Here is a 23,253-nt window from a genome sequence, read left to right as displayed (position 1 = left end):
CACTGCAAATAGTATATGGGTGGTTTTTTTCCCTTCTACTTGCCTAGAACAAAAATGGTTCTAAGTGTCCTCTCTCACTGCTGAGGAAACCTTGTGAATTTCTAATGTGGCAGATTATCTCTCATAGTTGTCCTCTCTGAGCTAAGTGATGTTAGACTTGGTGGTTTGGTAAGGAACTGAAGGAGAAGTATTCTGATTTACTTGATACAGTGAAGACAGTGTTTCTGGCATTGGTTTGTAATTTACTGTGGCACCTGGTTCTTGCCAGAGTAATGGAGTTGGGTTAACTCCATGCTCTCTCAGGTTACCTCTGTATCTGCAAGAAAATACCGAAGGAAGTGACAGTAACTTCATTATACCTGTAATGAAAGACAAACTGAGTTGTTCAAGGACAGTATTCTTATTAGGAACAGTGTTTTCCTTCTCAACCTCTCAATGGAAAATCAAATACCTTAAGTATTCCATAAGTAAGAACCTAAATACAGGAGTCCTGAAACTCAAGGAGCTGCCTCTTGTGGTTCACACGCTCCTCTGAAGTGGTGAGCAGCCACTGCAATAACTGATGGAAGCAGCCAAGAACAGAGCTGGGAGTTGCTGCTACAAATACCTGAGGGAGCTAAGTTTTCTCGTTAGAGTTTTGCTTTATATTCATTTGTGCAACCAGATTACTTATTTTCTAATTTATTTTTTTAAATCTATTGTAGAAGGATACGCCAAGAGGAAGCAGTGTTTGACTGATATCTTGGGGATTTTTTCAAAGTAATTTGATCTGTAGTGTCTCATCTACTCAATTTAATATGAAGCTTCCATAATCAGTTTTAACATTAAATAGGAGAGCTTTTAGGTGTTGAGGAGGAGGTAAGCACAACACAGTTGAGTTTGGTTTTTCTTCTTCTCAAACCTGAAAGGTTCTCTGGTAAAATGGCAATTCATTATTAATTCATAATATGTAGGTGCCCTGGAAAAATCAAATACCCAGTTTCATAGCTACCCTTAGGCATCTTTAATTTATGCAAGCAGGGCTCACTGAGTAACTACTGTAACTCTCATTGACCTTAGTAGGTTTGCAGAGGTCACATTTTAAAATGGATAAGTTGTGCTTGAACTATTTTCTCAGCAAGTATTAGGAGCAAGTGTTTGTGTACGCAATTACACGCTTTTTCCAGTTCCTCGTTACTTTTTCTGTTTTTCTTTAGATTCTTGCTCGTCTTAAAGAAAACTCTCACTAGGAAGAAACACAGGTTTTTGAAAACAAGTTCCTTCTCAACATCTGGGCAGAGCAGAACAGACTGTGAGGTTTTACAAACAGCTGGAAAGGCCAGTGTTAGGTTCAGAGAAACTTGGCCAGCACAACCCAAATGTACATGAGTGACATCAGCGTTTTCCTGAGCCATTTATGCTGTTCACTTGTGCTGGTTCCCAGCAGTGCCTTGTGTCTTATGTAAGCTTGCACTGTACATCCTGTCCTGCTGTTCTCATGCATGATAATTCACTGGCGTTATCTTACTGGAAGTTTGGAGAGCTGCTTGTTGTCTCAAATGTCTACATGCAAATTTCCTACCAGCACAGGCAAGAGATCTGTGCCAGGAGCACAGCACTGTCCTAGGAGACATCCTAGGAATAACTTGGAGTGAGACACAGCTTGTCCCCTTGCTCCTTTTGGTAATGGAGCTGTAACCATGTGAAGTCATGTGGCTATGAGAGAGGTTTTAGTGGACTGGAGCCTTGATCTGTGTCGTATGTAGATGGCTGGTGATAAAACAGCCATAAAAAACAAAGAACTAAAGTTCCAGTAGGAGCTTCAATAATATTAAGACTGGAAAGTAAAGGCTTTTATTGTACTGTCACTGCACACTTATTGTAACAAGGTCTTCGGGAGGCATTGTGTCTGCAGATACTGATCCTTTAAACTTGTCCTTGCAGTTAACATTTAGTCATGCATAATGAAAATACTGCCACTTGATAGGTGAAATTGAAACAAACTCTCCATTATAAGCTCTCAAAACCAAACATGCCTTCTGTTTTTCCTGCTTGCTAAATCTAGCCGAAACTTGTTGGCATAATATCCTGCAGTAACACAACATGCATAGTCTAATTCTAAGTAAATGGAGCGCCTTCTTTGAACGGTATCGAATGTTTCATACTTTAATCTCCTTTGTTAGTGCTGTGTGAGGGAGCCAAGTGCCTGGTTACCTGTCTCGGTGTCAACGTGGTTGTCCTTGTCTGACTCCATGGCTTGTTTGGAACAGCTGGAAAGTTTCCTTCTGAGCACTGATCTGGCACAGTCACGTGCAGGACTGTGAGATGTACAGCTCTGCAGGAACCACGTACAGGGGCAGGAAGGGTTGACCTGGAGGAGAGGCACACCTGGAAAGGGGTGCTCATGTGCCCCGTGGAAGTAATGAAATCTTTCCTGTAACTTTCCCTGAGTGATGTTCCACACTGCATGAAACAATTTCTCATTGTAGAGGAGAAACAAGAGGATTGCAAGACTTGTCAAGGAGACTGGTTATCTGAAAAGGAACAGGTGCAGTCCTTAGACACTGAAAAGCTAAACAGATTCCTTTAAGTGAGCTGTTCATGCAAAGTTTAAGGACATTTTTTGGCAAAACATCTGAGGGAAACTTGAATTTTTATTTTGAGAAGGAAATTGAATTATCGCTGTTACTTTTATTGCCCAAATCTAGCAATGCACGGACTTTTCCTAGTGCTTTCGTTACTAATGAAGGATATGCAAATCTGTTTTAAAACCATACACAGGAGAATGGGAAGCAATGCAATTGTGTACATTTTAGAGACTTGTAGAAGCTGTAAGAATAAACCTCCTAAAAACCTCCAAACTTCAAAAGCACCTGCATGTAGCACATTTGAGATTCTGTTACATTATAGTTTATTGCATTACAGATACTTATGTGAATTTAAAAGTCCACGTGTGTGTTGTTGGTGTGTAGCTTTTTCAGTAGATATAGGCAAATAAAATGTGGTCTGGATGCTTAAATCTGCTAAAATATTTATAAAAAAGTTGGCTCTTGGAAAAAGTTTCCCACAGGATGCAGTGGGTGTCGGGTCTAAAGGTCAGCAGCAGACAAAGTAAAGTGAAGGCTCTTTTGGGTTTATTTTTCCTAATTTTTTTTTAAACAAATCCTGTGTAGAGAAGCACAGAATCTTTCTTTGTTTCTTCCCAAATTTGCAAATACTAACAGGCATTTGCAGGTTTGTTCATACTTAAACTGTTTGTTGCAAACTTTTTTTTTTTCTTTAGGAGAGGGGGGAAAAAAAAAACCCTCAGTGCAGTTAATACATCCATGAACTCTTAGCACGGAAGTTCCTGGTGTAAATCAAAAAAGCCAGATGGAGTTTTAAGTGACTGTCATGTACAACTTGGGGTATGAACATTCCTGATACTAATAAAAGGGCCAGATTGGAACTACATAATTAATCCCAGCATCCTTTTCAGCACATGATAAGCTTTGGCTACAACAGCCACAGAGTTAATGGAGACAACTGTGTGAGTCCTCTGAAGCAGGGAATTCTTTGCCCAAAGTAAAAATACCTGTGTGCTTACTCTGTTATGTATCTCCTGGTGATTAGTGCTCAAACTGCAGTTTAAATGGGAAAAAAAGAGGATGACTTGGTCTCAAATCTATTTCCTGTCTTAAATATGTATATAAATATATACATGTTTAATATGTATAATTTATCTGTGTATGTATTTCATGTATAAAAATATTTTTTAAGATAGGAAATAAGTATATCAGGCTTTTATGAGCGTTACATGGCAAAACATCTTCTCCACTGGAGTTCCTTTGAAATGTAATGCCTGGGGAGCCCTAGGAAACAATCTTGTAATTAAATTTATTCCCCCTATGTATCAGTGACCTGAAGAAAGTGTGCAGAAAGGTGGTGAAAAAAAAAAAAAAAAAAGGCTTATGAGGTGGCACAAAGTCTGTGTCAGAGACAGACAGGAGGAGGAGTGGGCAGATGGCAGTCAGTACAAGACACGTGAATAATCAGATTGAGAACAAGCTGAAAAGACTGAGAGTGAGTATGCTGGCTGCATGCTGCTGCATTTTTGGTTTAGTTATTAACACAGTGAGGATTTTTCCTGTTGTGATCTTTGGAGTATGGAGCAGGTAAAAATCTTGTAGCTGGAAGCATATATAGTGGTGAAGGCATGCCTGCCATTGTCAGAGGGAACTTCTGGGATGAGGAAAAGGTCAGTGCTTTCAGAACCATCTGGACTGGAAAAACTTAGAAAAAACTATTTTGTTTATTATAGACTTCATCTGCAAGTTTATTCAGATGTACCGTTGGCATGCATGGTGTGGAATAATATTAAAATTATCTAAAATATTGCCACCTGAATCTGTGTAATGATAGATTTATTTCTTTTTCTGAAGTGGTCTAGAAGGTAGCAAGATCTATTAGTGATAATTTGTTTACATAACTTACTTTATCTAGTTTATTGGAAAACTTTGGGTGGCTGTCTGGCCTCAGTGTTCATTGCCGAGCTCAGTGGTCTTTTCCAGATTGCTTTTTGAAGGCATTATAGAGTGTTGAAAGTAGAGAAGAGCTAAGGGATGGTTGTAGTGGTGAATGTTAGATCCCATTACACATTGCACAATGGGAAGGATTATGCCAAAAAAAGGAAATCCAGAAATGCAAAAACCTCCTGCCCCACTGATTCTTACTTGAAGAAGTTATGCTGTCAGTTTATAATAATAATAAGGTATACACATGGAGGGTGTATGGAGATCCAGTTGATCAGTGGTAACTTGGTCCTGTTTATATTTGTTTCAAAATGTTCCTGCTTTTTTCTTTCAGTGAGTTTAATAAGTTAAGGGAGCAATGAACTGGTCTAACTGGAGAATGCTCTACTTCCATATAAAGAGGCATTGCTTTGTCTGAGCTGATATTTAGTGGGAAGAAGCACAACCCACTTTGCAGTTTAAAATTTATTTAGTGCACGTGACTTATCAGAAGTTACCCTTTAGCAGTATCAGTTTGCTCCTTGTGTTCTCTCTTAGAACATCTCAATCTGAACAATGGCAGTAAGAGTTCTAACAGCACAGGAAGGCTGAGGGAATTGGGTCTGTATTTCTGCAGGAGTGAAGGTTAGAAAGAGAAAGGAAAAAGATTGAAATATTCACCAGAAGTGCCCTAGATGAGATTGTTTCGTGTCTGAGGGCATGCTAAATCCTGTGGGAATGAGGAAGCTAAAAAGCTGTTTAATTCTCATGTTTCACACTGAATCAACATGATGTTAGATATCAAGAGTGGTATTAGTGGACATTTTGTGTAAAGAATATAGAAATAAGTCCAAACCAAATCTTCTGCTGTGTCAGAGCTATGTGGGGAATGAACGTTGGAGGCTTAACATGAGTATAATAAATCAAACTGCCAGCTGAGCCTCAGAGGGCTTTATTCATGCACTTCATTGTTCTCTCTGCAGATACAGCATGGTTCAGCCAAACGCAGGGTTGTCATTCTGCAGATGTTCAAAGTGTTTCCCAGTGTTCTGAAGACTGAGCTCATGTCTCTGTGTTATCTTACACTGCTCAGTTCATCGTTTGGAGTGGCCGTGCACTGACTTTTATATGTATTTTTACATGCAGAAATCGCAGCGTGAGTTCGCAGTTTTGGGTGAGTGGGGAGCTATGTTATGTGCTGTTGATAACTCCCAGAAAGGCTCAAATTTGTACCTTCTGGAAAGTACTGTTTCCCAAGGCTGATGCTTGGCAACAGAAGATGCCCTGCTGACCCTCTGCAGCTTGGCAGAAAATGCTCCTCATTGCGTGAGCTTCCAAAGCGTCTCTCCCAGGGTACGGACTGCTTGGGGCTGCTGGCACAGGGCAGGTTTTTTAACCTTCACCAAACTGTCTGCTTTGCCCATGTCCTCCGTACCAGGCAAACAGAATAGTAAAACAGAAGGCAGAGTTATTTAGTAAGATAGAAATGGGAAACAAAAGGGTAAAAGCAGAACAGATGGAAAATTGTGTTCTGGTTTAGGCAAATGGTGACGCGTCCGGCTGTTCCTCTGCTGTTACTTAGAGTTCCTAAAGCATGTCTCTGGTGCTGGGCCTGGAGAGTCAGTACTCATAGCAATAGTCCCTCATTAATATTAGCTTTAACTATTTAAAGTTGCTGTGAGTTTTCCATCACATCTTCCTTTGTTTTACATCATCCTTGCTAGTGCTCTGGCTGGGGTCACGAAAGCTGTGTGATGTCCATGGCTCTTCCTGGAGATGGTCACCTTTGTGCTTAGAGAATGTTGCTTTTTCATTCTGTCCATTGCTTTTTCATTCTGCTGGCTGACTGGTCCATATTTGATATGCATCAGTATTTCAATAAACATTCTTGCAATGTGCTCACATGCTTTGTGTAGTGTGTTTAACTCAGTGTTTTCTGAGAGTATCTTTAGCGTTTTATATGTTATATATTATTAGCCCTGCTGATAAACTTTAATAAAATTATCTGGTTGTATACAGTTCATGCTTGTAAATAAATATTCTTTCTCATCTTCCCCTCAATCTGCTGCTTTTGGAGTTTTGCTTTATCTCAAATTATTGTTCAGTAAAGTTAACTGGTAAAACTTTAACTTAAGAGAAATCAATATTGCACTCAGTTCTTGAAGGATAAGTAAACACACTTTTTCCATTAGGTTAGGTTAAGATAAGAAATACTACAGCTAACTAATTTTTAATATTAGTTTGTCAGGTGTGTACTTAATCCCAGTAAGACAAAGGCAGTGTTTTTAGGAATGTTTTCCTTGATGGGGTTCTGTGAGCATAACCCTCAGATCTCACTGTAGGTCAAGGACATCCTCATTTTCACACAACCCTTTGCCATGAGATAACTGAGCCGTCTGCTGACAGGATCAGGTACTTTCAGGTCAGTGGAACATCGGGAATGTTCTGGTATGAGGGAGGGTAGTTTTTCTGCAGCCTGCCCCTCATCTGTTCTGAATATACCAAGGGAGTATTTCAAGGGAACACCAAGGGAAGTTAAGGTGACTTCTAGGGCTTTATGAAGATTGGTGTGCATATCTCCAGCCTAACACTGAACAGAGCTTGCCATATTCAAACTTGACTCATCTGTGACATAAGACAGATTCCTTAAAGAAATCTGTGAGATTTTCTTCAACTACACATCTACCTACTTTGACTCTTCATCTCTTCTGTTCTGTTTTTTTTTCTCAATTACTCTGTAACTTGAAAAAGACTTGCCAAGTCTGATCCAGTGCTTTTAATATTATTAATTACAAAAGAAATGTAGTAGTTGATATACTCAGATATTATGTGATTATGCATTATGGTCTGGTCTTGTGGTTTTATTTTGATTTCAGCTTGTATGACTGCTTTTAGTTCAAAAGCCTAATTAAAATTTTATAATGAGTTTTTCACTTTGAATATGGTGACTGAATTACTTGTCTTGATAAACACACTAGTTAGATCAGGATCTGCTAAGTTGATCGTTCAGTTAAAAGTCAGGTTATGCCAAATATTAACTAGAAGCAGTAAAATCTCATCAAAGTAAAATGAATCTCTGTACCTAAACATTCCTTGGTCCCAACAAACTGATTGAAGCTGTGATTCTGTATGTTAATGTCAAGTTGTATTCTAGATGATCAGGGAGACGTTTGGTGGATTTGTTGCCCTTTCTTACACAATACGAATTTCAGTGTAGAGTTCCTTGTTGTTGTAGTTAATGATATCTGACTTCTTGCTTATATATAAATTAAGAAACAAGACCTTTATTTACATAGCTTAAATTGCTGTTATGTGTAATACTACTTTTACATTTCTCCTGAGAGTACCAGGCATCCCAATAAAATCAAACCTCTGCTGCAATTCTCAAAGACTGTTAATTATTAATTTTTTTTTTTTTTTTGGAAAGGGGAATGTGTTCCTAAGTTGCCTGCTTTAAATGAGAGGGTGAATACTGGTTTTCTGTCATTTTACAGGTAGGCTACAAATCTATTTCTTAACAGTTTAGACCTTTTATAATGTACTGTTAACTTGAACTATGTGGCTGTTTACTTTAGTCATTTCTTCCCCCTCTGTAGAATCAAGTTTTTAGCTGTCTGGTTAATCTTTGCACAGATGGGACTTGCAGATCATTGGAGTCTGAAGCACTGTGGTGTGCAGACTATTGATAACTGTGACGTTTCCTGTCTTTTAAGCTAACTGCTTTAAATTTTAAAATATAATTAGATTGAGGAGTTCTCCTTTTAAATAGGATTGTAGTTAAGTTGGAATTTGCAAGGTTAAATATTAGATTGCATTTGCATACAGAGCTTGACAAATATTGCCAACTCTGGTTCTCTGTTTATTGCATTTAAGTGGAGCCTAAGGGAGGTGGCTGTAGCTTTGAGCAAAGGTTGAGTTTTGGTGCTTGTGTTTATTGTATACAAATGACTAGAAGCCTGTATTTGCAGCATTTCTTGAAGTGTGCCTGTGTTGGTCCCATTGTACAGGTTAACTTTTAGCAATTTTCACAGAGCATATTTGCTCTAGAAATGCTATTGGTGATGCTTTTTACTCCAGCACCAGTTAAAGTTTAATTCTTCACATTGAAAGATTACAAACTACACGTGAAATTGATTTTTTTTTAAATTTAATTTATTCCTTAGAGGAATTCCTTGATGTTTTTACATTTCTGTTGAGCTAATAAGGCCTCCACTGACCTCTCCTTGCGATGCTACGGTTAGAGAAACATAGATTGGTTTGGGTTGGAAGGTACTTTAAAGATCATCCAGTTCTAAGCCCCCTGCCGTGGGCAGGGAACCTTAAACTAGACCAGGTTGCTCAGAGCTCCGTCCAACCTGGCTTGAACCAGCTGACTGAGAAATTTGCATTTGGTCACTCCTATAAAGAGTAGAAGCAGTGGGTGTCTGTAAAAATTGGTTTCAGTAACTTGTTCCACACATGGAAGTGTAAACAGTGTAGAAGAGATTGCGGAAAATAACTGATTTACAAGTTTAGTCAGTGTCCAAACACCTTGGGAGTTTTCTTCAGTTACCTGTCCTGGTTTGTTTGGCTTTTAAAAAGTAATCGAAATAAGTGATAGTGGTTGTGGAAAGCTGAGTGATCTTCTCAGCTCTTCCAGCAGGTGAAGTAAGTCTTTAGGACTGTAGCATCACTGCTCTTCAAACCTCTTTCAGGAAATGTCTGGTTCATGAACTGAGTATGGCAGGATTCCTGTTAAGAAGCACATTTGCTAATTTTTTTTTTTTTTTGTAAACACATTATTTCTCATATGTAAGTATGGTGAAATTAGGCAGCTTTTTAAATTATTTTAAATTAAAGTTTTCTCCTTTTATTTTTTGTTGCTCACTTGTTTTGTTTGATGCTGGGGTTTAATGAACTTTTTTGTGGGGGGCTCTTGTAAAGTTCACTTTAAAATCCTGATAAAATTCTTAACATAGAAACTCTGGAGTTAATGATGGCTTTGTGCGGGAGCTCCACTATTGGGCTTGGCTTACATCCCTGATGCAAATTCTGCAGAACTGTACCCTTGACCTTTTGAAGTATCTAATACTCATGTGTCAGTAGCTCATGTGTCAGTTGCAGCCACCAGAGGAGGATGGAACCACATCCTTGGGTAGAGGTTTCCACAAATATTCTTTGGGAATATTAGTATTCAGAAATGTGTTCTACTGCCAAGTTCTTCAAGAGAGGTTTTGCCTGAGGTGCTTTAGATGTTTCTGACTACTCAGAAACCTTCTTGTTTATTCTCGTGTTCTTCTGGTTTGCTGTGGCCTCTCCAAGGTCCAGGTGCTTTCAGGACTAACCTGTACTGTATCACCCACTACCAGCTGGGGCATTGGTAACACAGAGGAGACTTGGAGCTCCTTCCAGCATTTAGGAAAAGTGATTACTGCGGAAGTCCTGCTCAGCTGATTTTCGTGGAGGTGGAGTCTGCTGACTGCGTTTGGCACAGAGGTCTGTGGGAAGAGCTCCATGTTAACGTGCAGTGTTAACAAAAGAGGCTGAAGGACATTTTCAGACTTGCAGTGGGGGTGAACTTTGATGCAGGGAGTGAAAGGCAACTTGGTGTTCCTCTACTGATTTTTTTCAAGTGTCAGTTTCCTCTTGCAAGGCAGGGAAGTATTAAAGCTGCATCTAAATGCTTGCAAACTAAATATTACCTTTAGGGTTTTGCCAAATTCATTTTATTGTTGTTTACTGTGACTTTGAGTTCAACATTTTGCTCACATTACTGTTCCCCACTCAACATGCTGATACCAGAGGTCTTAAGTATTTCTGTCTCTTTTTGGGGCAGGAAGAAGGTTACTGTTGTGGTTAAACAATTCGCCTGTATTGGTTTAATGCTATGTTGCCACCAAAACAGGCAGTCCAGCCCTATACAGAACCTTGCTGTTGGTGCTAAGGATTTTACTGCTCTCCAGTGATTGAGATCAGCTGCCTGCTATAGCAGAAAACTCATCTTTTTTTCCTTTTTTCTTTTCTTTTCCTCTCCCCAGGATTAGTTTGCAGCTAATACAGTGGTTGTCCGAGTAACTTGCATCATGAAGTCCAAAAATTCCTGCAGCAATAGAGGAAGGATGAAGACAGATCAGGATTACTCTTCTGCCATGGTCCTCTTATGTTCATTTAAACCATCCTGAAAGTGTACCCATAGTCAGACTCTGTGGTGTGAGTATTCTTTTCACGCTTCTGTGACAGTCGTTGTGCAACATCCTCTCTCATTAAGATAATTATAAAGCAACACCAAATAGCAGTAAATGATGTTCTTGTTGCACAGTTGTTTTTTCGTTTGAGGTATGACAAAGAAGTTTAGTTGTTGTGCTTGTAGCTGTTGTGTTCATGCATTACTGTGTACTTTGCAGAGCTAATAAAAATTGCTTCAAGATTAACTTGAGGAGAACTGTGTGTTGTTATCCTCAGAATGCCTGTTACTGTAGACTGGGTACTGGTGTTCTTGGCTGATGATCCTGCTGAACATGCAAGTCATGTTTTGTAAGAAACAGAATTGATACATGTGCTTCCAGACTTTACTGATGGGTTTGGCTTAAGGGATATTTAGACCTTAGGTAGGCCTGTTCTGAAGTGAGATCCCATGCAATATGTGTAGTTTGAATATTCTCTTCGCCACAAACTCTTTGATTTTGCAGATCTCCTCCTCTTGCAGTGTGCTACCCACTAATGTGGGCAGAGGTTTGGGGCTTTTTTTAGATGAAACTTCATTTAACCAGAGGGTGTGAAAATCATCAGTCAATTCAAGGCAAAGAGTTCACTTTAGCTACTAATCTTCTTGATTAAATTGAGTACCTCTCATTGTTAGTTTGACAGCGTAAGATAATTCCAGGTTTGCTGGACCAGAGGGACTCAAAACTCAGGACTTGAATGTCAGGTAATGATCTAGGTTTCTCCTTCACCAAGCTATTCCATCTGTTGCATAGAATTGTTGCTTAATCTGTGTTGTCCTAGGAGTGAGTGGTAGGAACCAGTCCTTCTAAGTTACTCCCAAATGGTTTGTTTACTTTAAATGGTTTAATTTTGATTATCACTGAAGCCCTGCATTTGTAGTGTGACAGAAGAACAGTTGGAGTCTTACTGTCCATCTTCTGTATTTAGTTCATCATGATTAAAAAAGCTGTATTCAGTACTGGGAGAAAACAAAAGTGAGATTTGCCAGGGAAAAATAGAGACTGAAAATCTGTAGTTTGTCCCTAAATGTAAGGCATCCTCATGTATCCTCAGAGCAACTTTTTAAAGTTTTCACGTTCGAAATTATGTATTGTGGGAACATTCTGCTGCCTCTTTCAAATTTGAGGGAGTTTCTACAAGCAGGCTAAGTGAAAATATCTTTCATATTGCCTGTTCTTTAATGTACTGGCATAAAATGACAAATTTGAAAGGCTTCTTTTTGTGAAGAACATTATGTCACCTACAAAGGTAACCATAAGATAGTTGTTTGGCAGCAAATTAAATTCAGTAGGCTTAGGTATGCAACTTCTGTTTTCCAAGAAGTTTATTTTTTAAATATCTGGCATCAGCTGATCAAAAGAGTTTTAACATTAATTATTTGTGATTTCAGAACTGTTGGAGATGCTGGCACTGTAGTCTATTGATAACACCTGACTTTATAGGAAAGTCTGTACTGATGTAATCTATGGATAATTCTTTTTCCAAAGACTTATTGACTCCACCATGTCTAAGGACAATTATATGAACATGGCCTTAGTTGCTGGAAGCATGTCACAGAATTATTGAGATCATGGAATTGCAAATGTAGCGGTCAGAAGAGACTCTTCCAGGTCTGGTCCAAGCATTTCTTCACAGCAGGGATTGAACTAGCCCTTGGCAGGATAAGCCACGGCTTTGACCTATGAAGCCACGAAACCCCCCCAAAACAGTGAATCCACAGCCTCTGTGGGAAACCTGTGCCTGGGCTTCACTGCTCTCCTAGTGAAAAAATCTGTCATTGTGTCCAGCCTGAATTTTCCATGCTGCCTCATGTGGCCAGTGCTCTTCCTTATCCTTTCTGCCAGTGCTCAGAGTGTTTGTCTTTACAGTTCCTATCTTGGTGTAGCTGTAGAGAGCTCTTAGATGGTCCCAGCCTTCTTTGTGCCAGAGAAAACAGGTCCATCTCCATCAGCCTCTCCCCATGGATGATGCCTTTGAGGCCCTTGACTATCTTGGTAACCCAGGGCTGGACCCTCCTTGGTCCCTCAGCCTCCCACTGCAGTGGGGTCCTCACCTGAGCCCCAGGTGTGTGCAGAGTGGCCTTGCCAGCGTCAGGCAGGGCAGGGATCCCATCCCTCAGGTTGGCTCGTGTTCCAGGCGGTGTCTGCCCCAGCACCTGGGCCCTTCCCAGCAGGGCTGTTCCTGCAGCAGCTCTCCCCAGCCTGTGCTGATTTGTGGGGTTCCTGTGCCCTGGGTGCAGAGCTTTGCACTTTTCTGAACCTGCTGAGGTTTCTTTTGGCCCCATACTCGGGTTTATCGTGGTCTGTGTGTGTTTGTGGAAGCGCTGCCCATTGCCTTTGTCAGCGGCCTTTTCTCTGCTCCCCCCTCCCCTTTGCCTGCCCGTTTGCTGAGGGTGCACTTTGCCTCATCTGCCTGGTTGCTGATGAGTGTTTGGAGGCCTGGGTTGTCCCCCAGAGCCAGCTTGCAGCTGGGCATTCAGCCCTTGTTTGCAGCCACGTGAGCCAGAGATCCGTCCAGTTTTCCAGGTCATCTTCCCTTCTGTTCATTGAGCTTGAGGCTCCTCAGCTCCCAGGTGAGACTGTGGTGGTGGGAGACTGTCTTTAAAGTTGTCCTGAAATCCAGGTGTGTTCTGTGGGCCATTCTATTTTCATCAGGGCTCCCCACCTCTTGTCATGGGGATGGTTGGGTACGTTCTGCCTCTGATAAATCTTTGTTAACTCTTTAAGGTTATCAAAATAATTTCATCTGTATTTTTTCCATCTTCCTTACAGAAGCTGATGGGACTCTCTACTTCTTCTTTTGAGTTTCTCAGATATGAGTATGGTGGGAACCTTCTGTGAATGCCATGACATTTATAGTAGATGACAGCCCTGTCAGGCACATGGTGTCATTCATAGGGTGTCCTGCACAGGGCCAGGAGTTGGACTTGATGATTCCAATAGGTCCCTTCAACTCAGCATATTCTATGACTCTAGGAGAAATTTTGTATAGAATACAGCATTAAAAGAATTACTAATTTAATAATTAAGTAAAATTTTGAACAGTCAGTATGAAAATCAACTATTAGTTTTATGATTTATAGAAAGCTTTCCTACTAAAAGTCACCTGTGCCTTCTCCAAAAACTTGAAAGCCTGTTATTGTCGTCCAGTAACTAAATTTTAACTCTTACACTGCTCCAAGTAGGGAAACATGACTCAAATTTATCAGTTATACTCCTGGCATATTTGCAGACTAGGAAAGTCTATTTTAATTCTTGTTGTGTTATATTATTGAAGGAGATGGCTTGATTCTAGAGGAGATGGTGCTAGAGAGGCTCTGAAAGTAGTAATTTTCCAAGTCTATTTGTCAAATCCGATTTAAGATTGATTCTATAATATGGAGTAATGTTTTCCAAATGAGCTGCTTGGCCAGCACAGTGTGTCTGGTTCCAATTACTGTCAGTAAATCCTGAAAATTGTTTTTTTGAAGAGGACTTTGTGAAATCTGCATTTTAAATAGAGATAATCAGTCTGAGAGTAGTTGAAAGGAGTTTTGTGTTATTTCATGCTGTATGGTTTTGGTTTTGTTTTTGAGATTGTTGATCCTGAAGTGGATGCCATGACTGCGTGCTGTTCTTGCAGGGACTGTTTCCTCTGTGGAAGCAGCCTGGATGTGTGTGCTTAAAAGAATGGGTCTCTTGGGGATTATTGCAAAACAAGCAATTGACTTTTTAAAAAAAAAAAACTTGTGCGTAAGGACAAAGATGCTTTGTAAAGCCAAGTGCTGTGCACTTATCTGATGTTTGGGACTTGGATGCTTCCTGTGTTGAGCTTATTTTCTTTGAAGCAATTTTAAAAAGTGTATATGCTCTGGGATTAAGGTCAGGATTGATACTGGTGTACAGATCACTCCTCAGTCTGATATCCTTCGGGATTTAATTGCAATGGAGCAGCTAAGATCACTTGATACAACAGGGAAAATTGGTGATTGTGGCACTATACTTTCACCAAAGTCTACAAGCCGCAATAGCAGCCTCCAAACTCTGCTTTCAAAATTCAGTGTGATGATGCCAGGACTTGTCATATTTGCAAATACACTCATTTGCAGGGATTGGAATACATTCACACAGGATTATCCTTAAAATGGGAACATTGCCTATGGTTCTTTTGGTGCCCTGGCCCTTCCCAGCGTCTGCAGCAATTTAGTAATTGGTGCAGACTTAGTTGACTGTCAGCAGAATATCCAAAAGTGCCCTTGTTCAGCAAGGTAAGCAAAGGGACTTTGCAGGGGATGTCTGCTTCCAGTTCTCAACTTGTTCCCTCACAGTGTTACAGAGAACTATTGTTGGCAGCTGATATCACCAGAGAATTATAATTGCAAATGTGAGTGAAAAGTCATTAAGTGAAGGAGTGTGCTAAATGTGTCATTGATTGGAGTCTGCTACACCAGACTCAATTGATAACCACTCTAAAAAAAAACACCAAACAAAACAACCAACAACCTAGCTTAACAAATGACACGTTTATATAGATTTTTTGGGCTCAATCTTTTAGGAAGGTTTTTCCATCCATACTTGGCCATGTTTAGGTGCGGAGGACTTCAACATTTTAGTAAACTTGCTACAAATAATTCAGTCTTTACTATTTCCAATATTAAAAATTTCTTTTATGGGTAGAGAGCTCTTTTGATACTACTGCAGTGAGCATCTATTAAATGTAATTTTTTTGTTTCTTGTCAAGTGTTAAGCTTAGTTTTTGCCCTTTTGCTTCTGTCTTCCACTCTCTTAAAATGGCCAGATCAGTGATTGTATTTTCAGTCATACGAACTTCCTTTGTATTTTTCAGGTTGGAGGATCTTCTGAATCTTTTTTTTTAAAGATGCCTTTAAAAAGAAAGAGCTCATTTTCTACAGACAGCTTTGTCGTCTTGGATAAGAGAGATTGGTTACCTTGGAAGAAAAGGCAGACTGTGAGCCCAGATTAGGAGTTGGAAGACTCTTCAGGATGACATGGAGATACGTCATGTAGAGGTAGCTGAAAATATTTACAGTGATTTGTTTTAGTAGTTTGTAATTAAGTGCCTACTTAGGGAAGGAATACTTTTACAGAGACATAAGGAAAATGATTAAAATTTTTGTGTGAAATCTGGCCTAATACATTCATAATACTCACGTTTCTCCTAATTTAGTAGTTCAAGTTGTTCAGGTTTCTCTTGTAGTCAGTGCACTGTTGTAGCTGTCCTACTAGAAAAGTTTAAGATCTAAAAAGTGAAAATAACAGTGCATGTTTGCTGTACATCATATAGCAATATAAACTGCTGAATGTCTGTGTGCTGAGGAAGAGAAATACAAGTAAGGGTGGTATTACTTTTTCTTCCTGTTCTTGATTACAGGTTAATCTACTCGGGATATTGAGGGTAACTCACTATAAGCTTTTAGTTTGTTAGATGGATTTTTGAAGTTATTTTAGCTCATTTTTAAAGCAAAATGCTCTTGGATTAGCCACTTCCTACCTCCTGTGGTGACTGTGGAGATTACCAGTTACTGCAGAACTTCTCTGAAATAAAGACTTAATTTGCCTGAATAACATCTTGGGTATGGTACTCCACCCAATGGAGAGCCAGGATGGTATTCCAGAAATAAATGTATGGTTTCTTTAGGCTGAGCTGTGTTGCTCAGCCCGAGGAATACGAGACTCTGGTGGGGAGTGGGGGTTTGTAACTGCTGCCATGATTCTTAGAGCAGACTAAATTTATGGCTTTTTCTAACTTTGTTCAGACTCGGATTGGGGTAATTTCGAATCAAGACCTGACCTTTATTTTGGCTCACACCATCATCATTTTTCAGTATTTTGTCCTCCTTAGAACTCCTTTTGTCAGATCAAAATATTATTTTACCACACAGACTTCTAGTTGCTTGTTTTACTGAAATAATTACATATATGGTAAATGTACCCAGCCCTCACTTAAATTCGGTCTGAGCTATGCTGGTAACATTCTACTTTCATGCTTTCCCATATATTATTAAAATATCAAGATTTTTTTTTTCCTCTTTACCATTGGTAATGTTAGATTCAATCCCTAATTATGTATGTGCTTCAAGCTACGGTTCTTAAAATGTGCTGATTCAAGCACACTTTGACCCAGGGTAAATAGCTGAATTTATTCTTTGTGATCCCTGAAAAAGTGGAATAAAAATGCCTGTGCACTGCGAGGCTAGTTAGAAATGGTGCAAGTCTAATCTCTTAATACTTTGGAGTTGGATAAATTTCTTTGAGTATTTAGTTTAGAAATAAACTGTCCAGTGAAAAGTTGTTCTTCCTTCCCTGATTCCTCTCCCTTCACCAAAGCAAGAAAAAAATGCATAAATAAGGACTTCAGTATAAAATATGTTTTGGTTACTTAACTCTAGTATCAGAGGAACGGATTTGTATTTGAATAGTTTGGTATAATTACATTATTATAAGGTAAAAAGGGAAAGTATTAAAAAAAAGTCTGTATCTTTTTATTTTTTTTAACCTAGATTTATGCTTCAGAGGAGTTTGTGGGGGAGGGAGTAAAGAGCATGTTGAGAGCATATCAGTTCATACAGCACTGGTCCTTAGGCTGTGCTCTGGGATACTATCAAATTTTAAAATCCATAGTTAATCCCTAGAAAATTGGTAGATGCTGGCTGTTGACTTCCATTGTGAAGTTCTTCCCACTGTATTCAAATTTGTGTGCAGTTCAAGAACCCGTTTAATATTTATGATTTAATCTTTAATTCTCAATTCCGCTGTGGCCAATACACATGACTTTAAAACAAACTCGCAGCAACAGTGAGCATCTGTCTGCCTCTGTCACTTCCAGTCACCCTTTGCTTACATCAGGCATCTGAGGCTAAATTGCTTTGACTGATAAATGGACTGATTGACAGGATCCTGGCTCCAAAGCGCACACACACAAGCATGCAGGGTGCTTTGGGGTCCATTTACATTTAACTGTTTTTATGTGACAACTGAGGCCTCAAATACAATGAGTTCCAGTGCTGATGCTGGTTGTAGAGTGAGGATGTCTTTAAGACGTGGGGGAAGAGAAAGAAGCAGCTCTCTTTGGCTGCTTGACTCCTCACCATCTTCCTTTCTTCCTCCTTTCTCCTTCCTCCTTCCTTGTTGAGCTCTGTGTTCAAGGTGCTCGTGATGGGTGCAGTAAAAGTGTGACTGGTAAGATAATGCTGAAGGCTTAGGAAAATTGCAGTGAATCTTGGTGGCTTGCACGGCTTTGGTTTGGAAATGGTGAATGAACACAAACTTGAGGCACTGTGATGGCGTCTCTTTTCTAGTCTTAAACCTTTCTTGTTATCTGGAGTTTTGGCAGCTGAAGAACAGTTCTCAGGCAGGTGATCTTACATTGCTCTTGGAAAATGACAAAGAGGTAAATTCCAGGTGTCAGAAGGACTTGATGTAGTCTTTAAGATTTGCATCATTCCCTGTGTTCTCTAACGTGGAGTTAGGAGGGGACTTCACACTTCAAACAATGATATCTTTGATTGCTGTTCTTAAGAAAAACAGTTAAGGCATGAACGGAAGCCAGCACTCAAAAGTTCTTCAGCTTGTGATGACATTAGAATAAATTCTCTTTGTTTTCAGAGCTTTTAAACTTTACAAGGACAAGAGGGCAGTGCCTTTAAGGCAAGTTGGAGTATGCTCTCTACTTCTGTTTGTTGAAAAAAAGAAAGTGGTTGGAAAAGCAGCTGCAGATTGTTCTTAGTGAATGTATGGCTTCAGTTTTGACTGAACTCTTCTGAAGTTATCTTTCTGACGGTATCTTGACGGTAGTTGTACTGTGACCTGTAATGCCTCTGCCTTTCTAACACCTCATTTGGAAATGAAAATTTCAGCTCCTTTTATACAAATAGAATCACTTGGTAAGATGTTATGTAAGTATTTATAGCTGACAGTGAGTTCGATAAAGCAGCAAGGGGTTATACTGCCATGTATATTGGTAATTTTGTGATGATTTACAAGGTAACACAAAAGGAGGTTGTGGAGAGTTTGTTCTCTTCGAGCAGGTGACATTGTTGTAACCTTCATTACTCCTTAAGAAGTAAGTGTTAAAGGAAAGCAGCATAAGAAATGGTTCATTGCAACTTAATGCTCAGCAGCCTAATTAGTCACATACCATGTGCCTACCTCTGCATGAAATAGCCTATTTCTTTCCAATGTAAAATGGGAATTTTCAGTTTTGGAACAGCCTGAAGAGGCCTTTGTTGCAAATGACCACTGGCTTTTAAATTATTTATTCTCAAAAATAATGAAGGTCAGCGTGGTATCCGTAGTGACTGCATGCAGCTTCCTCCCTAATCTTGGCACGCTGCTGTAATAATGAAATTCACTTACTACTAACAAGTTTTCACGTTGCAGGGGGAAACTTTTATTTGTAAACTGAATGTAATTGGGTTTCTGTAACTTGAGAATCGTCTTGAATACTGTAGTTTTTCTTGACTTTTGAACTTGTCATAATTTCTGGTTTTAGGAGTTGCTTTGGAGGCCTAAACATACTCCCCCAGAACAAGCAACCTTACGTTGGTGAATTTTACTTATAATCTAGCATTGGAAAACTTTTGACTTGAACAATTCTTTTCTTTCTGAAGTGATAAAAGACTGCTAAATGGGGAATATATCAGTCTGCTTTCAGTAAAAGGAAAGCATTCTGCTATAAACTGCAAAATTAAGGCTTCTAGGTAGTACATGAATATGATCAAGCCAGAATTATATGGTTAAACCAAAGTCTGGTAATAGTTTCAGTGCTTCCATGTCCATTGCAAAGACAGGGAAACTTTAGTAACAGCAGGAGCACCACAGGAGTCCTTAGAATTTTGACTTTTGGATTATGTGGATGCACAATGGTGTGGGTTTGGAGAGTTAGGAGAATATACAATTAACTCTACTGAAATGCACTTAATAAATTACTTTGGTGTAACTATTTCCTCTTTCAGTGTTATGCATTGTAAACACTAAATTATGATACTACGAAGGTGCTTTTAACTTAAAGGAAATTGCTACAGAACTGAATGCAGCCTTGTGGGAGCTTTGATAGTAATTTGTTGAAGATGGGGAGTAAAATGGTTCCATCCTGAGGTGGTGGTTGTTGTCCCTCACACCCCATCCCTCTCCTTTCATGTTTACCCAAAGATAAGTGGGTTTGGGTTATTTGGGGATTTTTTAATTAGTTGTTTGTAATAGAGATTTAAACTGATCAGACAGGATTCTGACACTCAAGGTAAATATTTTCAGAGTTCTGTCAAGTTTCTGTTTGTGACATTTTATTATGAACATGGCTTGTTTTTGCTTCTGTCTTTGATTTTGCATAAAGCTGTATTTAAAACCATAAATATTTATGAAAGGATAGCCACTTGCAAAATTCATGGGATGTTCAAAGTGGAAATCCATTTATTTTTGAGGGCTCTGGGAATGAGAGGATAGGGAATTAATGTCAATAGCCTTAAAAGAATATTTATGTCTATTCTAAATGTATACATGAAATATATATTTATAAATAAATATAAAATATTAATAAAAATTAATATATTTAAACCCTAAAAGCTCTTAAAATGCAAATTAAAAATTCAGAATATTTTTTCTAGATGTTGCATTTAGAAACTTTGGTAATTTAACATACCTTGCTAATCTAAAACTGTGTTTTTGTTACTGAATATGAAAATAATGTTTTCTTTAGTATCAGCTGCACAGTAGTTGGTTGGAATGCTATAGAAGCATGTCTTAAATATTTATTTATTTATTTGTTTTATTTCCCCTCCCCTAAAGGTGACCAGCCTAGCTGCTCTGCACCGAGGCCCTGCAGTGATGTATCGTAGTCTGTTGCTGTAAACATCCCCGACTGGAAGCTGTACCAGTCCCAGCTTTCAGTCAGATGTTTGCTGCACCTGGCTATGCTTGGACAACAGCAGAAGGAAGAGCTGTCCTAAATACATATGTGCATGTGTATTTTTCAAACACTCTTTCTACAGGCACAGCTGAATTGGCCTTCACCTGAATTAGCCTGGTGGCTGGTAGGTGTGTGATTTCTTGAAGTCTGGTCTGAAATGGTTATACAAAGCTGTTGCTTATGTTGCTCATGACAGAGCTCTTCACTGCTTTGTGGTGTGAACTGCAGGATTTGGCTGCACTGGAATGACAGGTGGTGTTGAACTTCTTGTGCAGTTACCCATAAACCATTCATGGCTTTATGAATTGTCTGTTCTAGCAGCTTCTCTTACTCACAGCTCTAAGGACGTATCATCAATGCTGCCAGATAATTAGCAGGAATCTTATCTGCTGTGTTGTTTTTTTCCTGGAGTTGTACATTCAGAGTCTCCTCATGAGTGGGTGGTGCTCTTAATTGTTTGTAAGCTGGACACAACTCAAGGCCAGAATAAAGGTTTAAAAAGTGTGACACAGTGTATTTTTGCTTTTCTCCCAGTGCACAGTGCGTGCCCTTGTCTGTGCTGTGGTCAGCTGGGTTTGTGCTGCCCTCACTGTGGCACTGCAAAGGTTTGCTTTCCATGGAAATAACAGCTTGAAAGTATTTGAAAGTATTTCTTCAGAATTAAGTCTTCGCTGATCCTGTTACAACAATCACGTCATCAGGAACAGCTTTCTACAGAAAGGCTTCAGCACTTGCCACTTCTCTCCAGTGGGATCTGCACATGCTGTTGCCTGGATCTTGTCTGGGATTTCTTTCCTCCTATGTTTCTCACTAGTCTTCTGTTTTTAAAGGAAAGGCTTATGTGAGTAACTGCTGCTAAGACAGAAAATATTCTTGCAATAATTTAGCTCTCCATTCTTTCTCCTCCCAAAATGTTATTTTTTTATTATTCCCTAACTCTTAAATGAAAGGCTTTGGTACTACCACTTAAATTGAACAAACCTAGGTATTATTTGTTCAACTTCGCTGTAGTGGTTCTGTAAAAGATGATTATGTCCAAAGATACAAATACTTTTAAGAAGTGAAATATTTTCTCTCAGAATTAAAAACTCCTAGAATTTCCTAGTCCTGGGAAAGCTGGACTAATAAGCATTGGAAAGGTGATGATTTTCAAGCCATCAGTGAATGACCAAAGGTCATCGTTCTGTGATGGTCTCATGGCCATAACCATTTTGTTTCTCTATCTGGGTGTTCCCTTTAGTACCATAGGAACACATGTGGTGATGGAAGGTCATGAACTTATTTATTTATCTAATTCTTTGCTAGCACCTCTACAAAGATTTATTTTTAAAGCAGCTTGCACACTTAATACAGCCTCACTTAAAATCACCTTTTTAAAAATATTATCTATTTGGTTTGATAAATCATGTTGGTGTATTTATAAAAAGAACTTTAAAGCAGAATCTACAGAGCTTGATGTCTTAAAAAAAAAAAAAGGGGGTGCTGGCAGTTGTTTTCCAAGCTTTCTTTGCTGTAAATATTTAGCATTTCCTAGTTCTCTGTAGCATTTGGACTTAGAAGAAATGAAGTGTTTTCTGTTAACAGCCTTCTCTGATCAAAGTAAATGTGTTAGCTTTAAATTAATCTAGTGGACATTTTGGTTAATGCTGTCTTAGCCATTCCAAGTCCCAGATAAGTGCTGCTTTTTTTTATAAAGGCTTAGTTCATGTGCAGTTTGTCGGTCCAGTCTTTTGGAATTGTACTTGTGCATACATTTATATTGTACTGGTGTCTAATACATGTACTCAAAAACAGCTGTCACATGTCAATACATGAAAATGATTTGAAGTGGCTTGTAACAGCAGGAAATAAATACATTTAAAAATCCACACTGCATTTTTGTTTGAGGTTTTTTTTGCCAAGTGGTTGAAATGCAAGGACCTGCTTTTTCTATTCACAAAATACGAAGTATTGAACCATCTTAACACGTCTCAAATGTGGCTGTGGTTTGCAGATGGAAAAAGTGGATGTCTTAATGTTGTCCAAATATGTATTTATGCCATGATTCTGGGTGAGCTTGAGATACTGTGATTGCTGGGAAGGGATGATGGGAATTTGGCATGGTAGCTGTGCAGTTCTGCTGGTGGGGATGAGGTATTGAAGCTACTGTTGCAGAATGAGGCAGCAGAGGGCCACAAACACAGCAATGAATTTTGAGCACAGAAGGGGCAGATTTGACACCTCAACCTGGTGATCTACAAGGAAGTGACCTCGTCTTGTTCACATGAAGCCTTTGACCACTGCCTGTGTTAGAGTGTCGTGGATCAGTTCCTGGTGTTTTGCAGAGCACCCTTTTTGAAGCAGAAGAAAATACCTGAATGCAAACCAGCCTGGGGGTCCACAGCCCAGCAGTGCCACTGTGGACACAGAGCTGCTAATCTTGGGTGGCTGCCGTGTGCTGCATGTGCAGGTGCAAGATCCTTCTACCTTTGGAGGAGGGAAGGTCATCTCTTGCTTGGGCAAGTGGAGTATCTGAAATCCAGTGTTTGGGGTCTGGATTAGTTGCCTGCAGTGTTCCTCTGAGTGCTTTTTGTAACCACTTAAGAGCAGCACATCAGAGTCCTTGGTGACTTTAGACTGGCCTGGTGAAGCCCTGTCTTCCCTTGCTCTGAACCCACAGCTGTGCTCAGCAGAAATG

At 39.4% G+C, this 23,253-nt stretch overlaps 1 protein-coding gene across 1 annotated transcript in view; it reads left to right on the top strand.

The window, feature by feature from the left end:
* The window catches only part of ZFAT (zinc finger and AT-hook domain containing), a 121,639-nt gene that overhangs the window by 1,243 nt on the left and 97,143 nt on the right, over nucleotides 1-23,253 (top strand). The window contains exon 2 of the mRNA XM_027898701.1: nucleotides 10,487-10,658. The gene's annotated coding sequence lies outside the window, so the exon portion shown is untranslated. The remainder of the gene's footprint in view (nucleotides 1-10,486; nucleotides 10,659-23,253) is intronic.

This window comes from Empidonax traillii, unplaced genomic scaffold (genome assembly GCF_003031625.1).
Source record: "Empidonax traillii isolate 1590-97213 ecotype Southwest subspecies unplaced genomic scaffold, ASM303162v1 scaffold618:size574337, whole genome shotgun sequence".
NCBI lineage: Eukaryota > Metazoa > Chordata > Aves > Passeriformes > Tyrannidae > Empidonax > Empidonax traillii.
The sequence above is the reverse complement of the archived record's forward strand: the minus strand, read 5'-3'. Positions and strand labels throughout refer to the sequence as shown.